The sequence below is a fragment of the Oncorhynchus mykiss genome, chromosome 23, assembly GCF_013265735.2.
Source record: "Oncorhynchus mykiss isolate Arlee chromosome 23, USDA_OmykA_1.1, whole genome shotgun sequence".
Lineage (NCBI taxonomy): Eukaryota > Metazoa > Chordata > Actinopteri > Salmoniformes > Salmonidae > Oncorhynchus > Oncorhynchus mykiss.
In genome coordinates, this window is record NC_048587.1 from 22,783,996 (window position 1) to 22,795,138 (window position 11,143).

Consider the following 11,143-nt stretch of genomic DNA (forward strand, 5'->3'; position numbering starts at 1 on the left):
ACACCCACACTTACACACACAAACATACTCACACCCACACACACAAAAACATACACAAGTACCATATTGAAAGGGGGACCAGCTTGAGCGAAACCTGTGCCCCCAGAGAGGTGAGGGGTTGGTGAAGAGGGGAGCAGGCCATGTCTCCCTGAGCAGGAAGGAAGGAAACAGGGCCCAATGCCTACACTAACCCAACAGAGAAAGTCACACACACTCTCTCTTACACACACAAACGCACCAGTAAGACAAATAAACAGTCGCTCCATGAGCAGGTAATGCATGGTTTAACAGGGGAAAGGCTTTTAAGAGGCTGCTGAAGTCAGCTCAATATGGAATACACCATTTCAGGTAATATATATCATTCTATGTGCCTCTCCACTCAGTTCCTTAGCCTTTAGAAAACCGCCACTGTCATGGTGACCTTACTATACAAATAATATGTGTCACAGGGTTTATTTTAGGTGATTAGTGGGCGTGACGATGCAGGTGCTGTGTGTTTCAGAGAATTTCCCATAAACGGAGACAGTTTATGGGAAATATAATGAAAGGGAAAACGAAGAGTGTAGTTACCTCAGCACCACTTTTATCTCTCTCTCTCTCTCTCTCTCTCTCTTTCTCTCTCGCTCGCTCTCTCTCTCTCTCTCTCTCTCTCTCTCTCTCTCTCTCTCTCTCTCTCTCTGTCTCACTCTCTCTCTCTCTCTCTCTCTCTCTTTCACTCTCGCTCTAACACACACATACATACATGCTCTTGCTCTCCGTCGCTCGCTCTCTCGTCGGCAGGACAGATAAGGGAGAAAGAGAGAGAGTACTTACAATACTTACACACAGACAGGGCTCAGCGCAGATCAGGAGAAATCCCTTGCTTCAATTAGGCATTCTCTTCCATTCATTCCTTTTTTTCTCTCCTTCTCTTTTTTCTCCCCGACACCTGATTATAAATGTATTCGTGGAGCGCTCTGGTAAAAGAGAGGGAAGCAAGCAAAGGAAAGCGAGAGAAGGATAAAGATAATCTACAGGCTTAGGAGGTACATCACCGAGTCAGACCAGGCCCGAAGAAATGTATGCAAAGAATGGAGAGGAAAAGATGTCCCTTTCAGGCTTAGCTCAGTGGTGTCTGGATATAGCAGAGAGAAATCTGAGGCCTTTGGTTGTCATTTTCCTCCATATTACACCCAATATGTGCAGAGTCCAAGAGTGCTGTGTGATGGTTGTTATCATACCAAAAGATAGAGAATATCTGCACACCAAAAAGAAAGGAGGACCAAGGCACTCTTCAAATCATTAATTAAAATGCCTTTATTTGTATGGCATGTTCAATAGAAACAAAGTTTTAAAAATCCGACGCCCTTCGTCCCTGACGAAGGCCATGCAGCTGAAACGCGTCGGATATTTAAAACTTTGTTTCTATTGAACATGCCATACAAATAAAGGAATTTTAATTAATTATATGAGGAGTTCCTTGGTCCTCCTTTATTTTTGATGACCAATTCACCCCTTTTACCAAAGAGCAACTTCTGTCTACCAAAATGTACTATTGTGTACCTCAGTAGAACTTCCCTTCCTCTTCTTTCTACTAATATCTGCACACCGTTTAATCTGAGAGAGTGTGTGTGTGTGTGTGTGTGTGTGTGTGTGTGTGTGTGTGTGTGTGTGTGTGTGTGTGTGTGTGTGTGTGTGTGTGTGTGTGTGTGTGTGTGTTTTCCTACATTTTCAGGACCCCATAGAGGTTTAGGACTTTTTGTAGGTACTGAATTTGTTGAAATGCTATTTTACGCTTAAGGGTTAGATTTGGGTTTTGGGGTTAGGGCTAGGGCTAGGGCTAGGGCTAGGGCTAGGGCTAGGGTTAAGGTTAGGTTTAGGGTTAGGTTTAAGTTAAGGCTTAAAGTTAGTCTTAGTATTAGGGCTAGGTTTAGGGTTAGGGAAAATTGGATTTTTAATGGTCAAACATTTTACACTCCAAAAAGTCCTGAAATTTCACGGAAAGAAAGTGTGTGTGTGTATCTCTCTCAGGACGAGGAACAGGAAGAGATCAGCCAGACAGGGTCACACTGTGGGAAAGGAATCAATCAGGGATATCTCCCACATACAGTATATGCAGGTTGTTTTCAGAGCATGTGACCAATACATTTTGATACATTTGATTTTGATTTTGAATTACATGCACACTCAGACACATATACTGCATAACAAACACATAGCCTAACACAAAAGTATTCATTAATACACAATACACACGCATTATAACACAAAACAGACAGACATACACAGTCACATACAGTCACACAAAAAGGCTCACAAAGACACACACAGTAAGATACATGCAAACACACACAGATACACACACACACACACACACACACACACACACACACACACACACACACAGAAATCTAAATTAGGGGAAGACGAGAGGCACGGGAGGGGGTCCGAGTTGGAATGGAAGAGTTGAGGTGATCAATACTCCGCAAGATTTTCTCCCTTTTCTCTCCACTCAATTGTCATGCTCCCTCAAGCAATTAAATGAGTTCCCCTCCGCTCCTCTCCTCCCTCCACCAATACACAGGGCTGAAACATTTTCTCATTGCCTTCACATCCACACTGTGACAGCCCGAGCCACACTGTGCATGCTAAAACCCTTAGAAGTCAGCCCAGGAATAGCTGGCAGCTGAAGTGCTTCCATTTTCTGTGAAGAGACTCATTTTCCAACGTGGCTGACACACCTACTTATAGGTGGCCTTTGATCAATTGTATGAGCAGTTACACACGTTTCAATTTGCCACTGCTAAACAGCTTGATGAATGAAAAATGAGAAACACATTGGCTTTGTGGGATAAAAGCATTGGCTTAGACACATAGATTTGTTGGTGTGTGTGTGTGTGCCCTTGCAACAGCTTGCACCTGCATGTGTGTCTCTGTTGATGTCTAGAACGGACTTCACACTGTGGCCAAGCTGTGTGTAGCCTTAAGAGTGACCTCGTTGTGTCTGACCGGAGATTGTGCGTGAGTGTGAGTGTGCATATGCATGTGTGTCTGTTTGTGTACATGAACACACAGCAGGTGGTTATAAGCAGAAGCACACAGATGCCAGGGCAAGCTATACACAGGAGGTCAGAGACAGCAAGGTGCTACCCAGGGTGATAGTGACAGATAATGGTACCAAATGTAATTCAACAAGGTGTTATTAAAGAGGACATACAGGGCATTTTAATTACTCATTGACCTATAAGGGTAACACAGCAGGCCACACAGATAACACTGAAACACATGCAAGACCATTTTCCACCAGCAACACAGGTCTGTTCTTTATGTTTTAACGACACAATGTTATCTACCTCTACTCTCACCTTCTACAGTCAGGTCCATACTTCTGGGCAGCATTGATAAAGATGAGCAAAAAGGACTATCAAATAAATAATACAAATACTGAGCTATGCTATATACAAAATGTATATACACTACCAGTCAAAAGGTTTAGACACACCTACGCATTCAAGAGTTTTTCTCTGTTTTTAACATTTTCAACATTGTACAATAATAGTGAAGACATCAAAGCTATGAAATATCACCAATGTAATCATGTAGTAACCAAGAAAGTTTTAAACAAATCAAAATATATTTCATATTTGAGATTCTACAAATAGCCACCCTTTGCCTTGATGACAACTTTGCACGTGAATTGTGTGTGTGTGTGTGTGTGTGTGTGTGTGTGTGTGTGTGTGTGTGTGTGTGTGTGTGTGTGTGTGTGTGTGTGTGTGTGTGTGTCCTACATCTGTTATGAGGTAATGATGTTAGGGACAATATAGGATAAATCACAATAATTGCTTGCCAAAAATGTTATTTTTGTAATGGCAATCCTGGTTATGGGTAACAATCCTGGTTATAGCTAACAATCCTGGTTATGGGTAACAATCCTGGTTATAGGTAACAATCCTGGTTATAGCTAACAATCCTGGTTATGGGTAACAATCCTGGTTATAGCTAACAATCCTGGTTATGGGTAACAATCCTGGTTATAGCTAACAATCCTGGTTATGGGTAACAATCCTGGTTATGGGTAACAATCCTGGTTGTGGGTAACAATCCTTTGCATGAACTGCCTACATTATTATGCATATTATTTGTTAATTGCAAGCTTTTTTATGTACGTCTTTCTTAAATAACTGTATAAGGTTGTTGTCCTGTTGGAACGTGAACCTTCACCCCAGTCTGAGCTCTGGAGCAGATTTTCTCTCTATACTTTGCTCAGTTCACCTATCCCTCAATCCTGACTAGTCTCCCAATCCCTGCCGCTGAAAAACATCCCCACAGCATGATGCTACCACTACCATGCTTAACCATTTTGATCCACCCTAAAAAAAAATATATATATATATATATATATTAAAAAATAAATTAAAAAAAAATGTATATATAAACAAATATAAACATGTGCCTTTTACAGAGGAGTGGCTTCTGTCTGGCCACTCCACCATAAACGCCTGATTGGTGGAGTGCTGCAGAGATGGTTGACCTTCTGGAAGGTTCTCCCAGCTCCACAGAGGAACTCTGGAGATCTGTCAGAGTGACCATCGGGTTCTTGGTCACCTCCTTGATGAAGCCCCTTCTGCCCCGATGGCTCAGTTTGGTCGAGCAGCCAGCTCTAGGAAGAGTATCGGTGGTTCCAAACTTCTTTAATTTAAGAATAATGGAGGCCTCTGTGTTTTTGGGAACTTTCAATGCTGCAAACATTTTTTGGTACCCTTCCGCAGATCTGTGCCATGACACAATCCTGTCTCGTAGCTCTTTCTAGGGACCATATCATTTATATACTGGTTTGTGCCATTCCAAATCATGACCAATCAATTTAATTTACCACAGGCAGACTCCAATCAAGTTGCAGAAACATCTCAAGGACGATCAATGGAAACAGGATTCACCTGAGCTCAATTTCGAGTCTCATAGCAAAGGGCCTGAAAGGGCCTGAACACAGGTATTTCAGTTATTTCTATTTTATACGTTTGCAAAAATGTATTAATTTGAGATTTTGTGTCACTGGCCTACACACAATACCCCATAATGTCAAGTGGAATCATGTTTTTAGAATATTTACAAATTAATAAAAAATTACAGCTGAAATGTCTTGAGTCAATAAGTATTCAACCCTTTTGTTATGGCAAGCCTAAATAAATTCAGGAGTAGAAATGTGCTTAAGAAGTCACATAATACGTTTCAAGGACTCAATCTGTGTGCAGTAATAGGGTTTAACATGAATTTGTAATGACTAACTCACCTCTGTACCCAACACATACAATTATCTGTAAGGTCCCACAGTCGATTCAGCCACAAAGATCAGGGAGGTTTTCCAATATCTCACAAAGAAGGGTATGTATCAGTAGAGCGCAGTAGCAGTAGCAACACATTTGTAGCAACATATTTGTAGTTCTCCATGGCTAACGTTATCTTTAAAAAAAACTGCAGTAGAAAAGATTTTATAGTCAGAAGATGCTACACTGTGGACTAAACGACAACTCATCTTTCGGCATGTCCAGCCCATTCATTATCTCAGCCAATCATGGCTAGCGGGAAGGTTCCTGTCTTTTTCTGTGCCTAAACCAACTGGGCTCATAATTTATCAACCTTATTCGTATTTACAGATGGCATACACGTTTGTTATTAAGGCATGTGGAAGTTCAAATATTCAAGAAGGAATTTTGGCCCCCCAAAAATGTTCAAACACCTCTCCTGTGACTTCTTCATGCTAGGGTCTATTTTTCTCAATTTCCGCCTGACTGACGTGCCCAAAGTAAACTTCCTGTTGCTCAGGCCCTGAAGTCAGGATATGCATATAATTGGTACCATTGGAAATAAAACACGCTGAAGTTTGTAGAAATGTTAAAATAATGTAGGAGGCTATAACAAAATAGATATGGTAGGAGAAAATCTAAAGAAAACCCAACCAGAATTTTATTTTTTTTTGAGAGCCAATGCTCTTCCAATGGAAGGTATGGGAAAATAATTAAATCTAGCTCCCACTATGCAATTCCTATGGCTTCCACTCGGGGTCAGTAGTCTTTGTTCAAGGTTTCAGGCTTCTTTCTTCCAAAATGAGGAAGAATAATTAACTTTAGTACAAGGACACAGACTTGGAAATTTGTGTATGCGCTTGAGACGAAGAGGACACGAGTGGATTACTCAAATCGATGGCGCCAACTAAACTTACTTTTTGGGATATAAAGAAGCATTTTATATAACAAAACGACACTACATGTTGTAGCTGGGACTCTTGGGATGACAAATCAGAGGTAGATTTTCAAAAACCTAAGTGAATATTTAATCGCTATTTGTGAATTTATGAAACCTGTGCAGGTGGAAAAATATTTTGATGTGGGGCCCCATCCTCAAACAATCGCATGGCATGCTTTCACTGTAAAGCCTACTGTAAATCTGACAGTGCAGTTAGATGAACACGAATTTAAGATTTTAACAGATATAAGACACTTCTATGTACCTAAATGTTTAATATCCATAATTTTTATGATTATTTATTTGAATTGCACACCTTCCAGTTTCACCGAAGTTTCACCATAGTTTCCTGAAACAAGTCACATATGTGTTACCGACAGTCTCTCCCTCTGACACACAAACACAGAGAGAAAGACAGAGGACATTAAGGCCTAGATTCAATCAGATCAAGTGTTAACAGGCTATAGCCGACAGCTGCATCGCTGATGTGTTGATGGTGTCAGAGGTGTAACTGCGTTGGAGCTGTCAAATCGGTGAGCAGCCGCTCTTGATCATTGTCACGATTCCACACCCGTCCCACTTACGTTAGAAGTTCAGAACGAGAAAGTATAGGCTATATATAAATAATGATGCTCAAATTGAAAATCATTTAACTAAATAATGAGGATTTCTATCAGCCTAATCGAGGTGTAGATTCCCAGCTAACAAACTTGCCCACAACTTTAGAGAACGTTCCCTTAAGAGTCTAATTGGGTAATTAACTAATGTTCTCATAGGTATGTTCCCGTGATGTGCCAGGAATGTTTCCAAGAGACCATTCCCTTGAATGTGAGAATAGGGTGGCTCCCCTAGCACATCTCAAACCCAGACCACCAGCACCTTTGATGAACACCCTAACCGCTAAGGGATATATCTAGGGCATTTGCTCATCAGCTCAGTATAGTTATGCCCTGTCCAGAATAAATCAAATCAAATCACATTTTATTAGTCACATGCGCCAAATACAACAGGTGAAGACCTTACAGTGAAATGCTTACTTACGAGCCCCTAACAACCGTGCAGTTTCAAAGAAGTATGGATAAGAATAAGAGATAAAAGTAACAAGTAATTAAAGAGCAGCAGCAAAAAATAACAATATATGCAGGGGGGTGCTGGTACAGAGTCAATGTGCGGGGGCACCGGACAGTTGAGGTAGTTTGTACATGTAGGTAGAGTTATCAAATTGACCATACATAGATGACAATAGAGAGTGGCAGTGGTGTGGAGAGGGGGGGGAGGCAATGCAAATAGTCTGGGTAGCCATTTGACTAGATGTTCGGGAGTCTTATGGCTTAGGGGTAGAAGCTGTTTAGAAGCCTCTTGCACCTAGACTTGGAGCTCCGGTACCGCTTGCAGTCTATGAACAGGGTGGCTGGAGTCTTTGACAATGTTTAGGACCTTCCTCTGACACCGCCTGGTATAGAGGTCCTGGATGGCAGGAAGCTTGGCCCCAGTGATGTACTGGGCCGTTCGCACTACCCTCTGTAGTACCTTACGGTCGGAGGCCTAGCAGTTGCCATACCAGTCAGGATGCTCTCGATGGTTTAGCTGTAGAACCTTTTGAGGATTTGAGGACCCATACCAAATTTTTTCGGACACCTGAGGGGGAATAGGTTTTGTCATGCCCGCTTCATGACTGTCTTGGTGTGCTTGGACCATGTTAGTTTGTTGGTGATGTGGACACCAAGGAACTTGAAGCTCTCAACCTGCTCCACTGCAGCACCATCGATGAGAATGGGAGCGTGCTCGGTCCTATTTTTCCTGTAGTCCACAATCATCTCCTTTGTCTTCATCATTTTGAGGGAGAGGTTGTTATCCTGGCACCATACTAACCCTCAGAAAACTTGGGGCATTAATGTTCTTGCAAAGTCCCATGAAACATGTCTAGAACATTACAATTGTATATTCTGAAAACATGGCAACCACGTTTTGTGTATGTTGGGTGGAACATTGACAGAATATTCTCTTAACGCTCAGAAAACTGGACACATGAATTTTCTTACAACATCCCATAAAACACATCTAGAACATTAAAATGGTATATTCTGAGGACAGTAATTAAGTTCTGCTTGGCATTAAGAGAATGCTCTTCTAACTTTACACCAAAACATGATAAAAAGGTTCTCAGAAAATGTTGCTAACATAGATAGAATGGAAAACTGGACGTTCAAACATTAGGGGAACATCAGGTGTAACAATACAAAACATTCTTTCTCCCTAGAATTATTAGCTGGGTTACATCTCACATTCCAGTGTTCAAACTTGTAAACAAGGCTGCATGGGATTTCTCTTAATGCAACTCCGTGCAGCCAAATCCAATGTCCGCTTTAGGTATAATGCCAGGAGGGCTTGTGAATTTGACAGTTTCAACGCAGTAAACCTCTGATTGAATAGAGTCCCCAATGACCACAATCAATTATGGAGTCGTCAGTAAACTTTGTTATGAATGATGATCTAAGTAGTTTGTATTTGTGTCTGTTAAAAGATCTCTTTGTGTTTGTTGGTCAGCGAGAGAGTGACCCAGTCAAAATCACTAACATCAATATGAATGAGATCCTTCCTGCTCACTGCCATCTGGGCCTCTAACGACACCAGGTCAAAGTCTACCCGGAACACAGTGAATTTATTTTCTCCATTGCACACTAATACTGTAGTATTTTACTTGCCTCTACGTAAGCTAGCTGTTTTGTGTCATTGTCTTGTATTTTTTGTGAGTATTTGTGTAGTTTTTATTACTCACGTATGTCAAACTAATTTCATCTCATCTCTCAGCAGACGACTTTGTTCCACCTGGCCATGGAGATGTCAACAACTACTGTAGTTCCAGTACCTGTTCCTGCAAGCTGAATTGAAATTATTATAATTATTTGGGGCCTTATTTCTGCCATATTCTGTGTTATATATTGTCAGTTTCTTTATAAAAATGGTTTGTTTACTGTTCATAATCACACTGAAATGTAAACTATTTTGGCTCCAATTTAAATATATTTATACATCGTTGTTCAGTATAATAATTTGTTCTAGTAATGATGACTTAATGCAAACAACACCAGCAGTTGCTGTTAAAAGTATTTTTTAAGATAGTGACAATCTCATTTGAAACAATTAAACTTCATTGTTGGAGCTCAATGGAATTAGAATAAAACAGAATGGAGTGGAAGTGTTGATGTCAGTTAGTTTACTCCAATCAGGGGAGGGGTAGTAAGGTAGTAGTAATAATAAATAAAAACTAATAATAATAAATAAATAAATAAATAAATAAAGGGGGATTAGAAATTATGGAAGCATATCATTTAATAGAACCTCAAATGTATCTGCAGTATGAAAACTGAGCTAACCCCTAAGTAGTTCGACATTGTGTGCTTTGAAGTCGGAACATTTCTTCAACCAATAAGATCATAATGTAAAGTTAGCTAGTTAGCTTTCTTAACAATGACAATATGGTCAAACTAGCTACATTATCCACAAGTGTGTAATTGCCAACAACGGATTTGTTGTCATCTTTTGGTTGAAAAGGTGAAAGGCCAATGGTGAAACATCACAACTCGGCAACATCTTCTCAGAGTTTCCCACTTATAAATACGACTTGGATGGTCATTCAAGGGACATTTCCCAGTCGGAACTCAGAAGTTCTGCTAAGTCAATTGCATGATGTGAACGCCCCATAACACTAAAACTGAAACAAAATCATTTAAAAACGAAATATAAATATTTTTCAAACAAAAACTAAATACAAACTAGAAAATCAGATCGGAAAACTAGCTGAAACTGAATTTGAATAAAAATCGTAAAACAAACAGAAATAATAACTAATAAAAAAACACAAAACTGTAATAGCCTTGGTGCAAAAATTCATTTGACAGAGTGTAAGGGGTTAAAGTTCCATCCTGTTATTTTCTTCAGTGTTGCCTTGACTGACAGAGGTGACCGGCAGAGGGCCTGTGATTTCACAAAGCAAGAGGTGCATTGTGGGTCTCAGTGTGACCACCTTGGCTTCACAGACAAATCGATTAGTGCAGGTTCAGGGCTGAGGCTCAGAGCGCTTTGCATATGGAACACTTCTTCTTACACAATATGGGAAGAGGGCTCTGCCAAGTAAACACACACACACTCACACGCACACACACACACCTAAAAATGCACACACAAATGCACACACTCACCTAAATGCATATACTGATCAAAAGTATAAATTCAACATGCAAATATGTCAAAGATTTTACTGAGTTACAGTTCATATAAGTAAATCAGTCAACAGAAATACATTAATTAGGCCCCAATCTATGGATTTCACGTGACTGGGCAGGGGTGCAGCCATGGGTGGACCTTGGAGGGCATAGGCCCACCCACTTAGTAACCAGACCGACCCACATGGGAGACAGGCCCAGCCAATAAAAATTACATTTTCCCCACAAAAGGGCTTAATTACAGACATAAATACTCCTCAGCACCACCCCACCACCCCTAAGACGATCTCACAGGTAAAGAAGCCTGATGTGGAGGTCCTGGGCTGGCGTGTTTACAAGTGGTCTGCGATTGTGAGGCTGATTGAACATACTGCTAATTTCTCTAAAACGACATTGGAGGCTTCTTATGGTAGAGAAATTAACATTAAATTGTCTTGCAAAAGCTCTGGTGGACATTCCTGCAGTCAGCATTCCAATTGCACATTTCCTCAAAGACATCTATGACAAAACTCCACATTTTAAAGTCCCCAGCACAAGGTGCACCTTTGTAATGACCATGCTGTTTAATGAACTTCTTGATATGCCACACCTGTCAGGTGGATGGATTATCTTGGCAAAAGAGAAATGCTCACTAACAGGGACGCAAACAAATTCATGCACATTTGAGAGTAATAAGCTTTTTGCATGTATGGAAA

At 40.6% G+C, this 11,143-nt stretch overlaps 1 long non-coding RNA gene across 1 annotated transcript; it reads left to right on the forward strand.

The window, feature by feature from the left end:
* The first annotated feature begins 224 nt into the window (after positions 1 to 224).
* Positions 225 to 9,425, forward strand: LOC110503057. The gene is made up of 3 exons (XR_002470428.2): positions 225 to 348; positions 4,858 to 4,969; positions 9,034 to 9,425. It is a non-coding gene; the product is annotated as an uncharacterized LOC110503057 (long non-coding RNA).
* Positions 9,426 to 11,143: the final 1,718 nt, after the last annotated feature.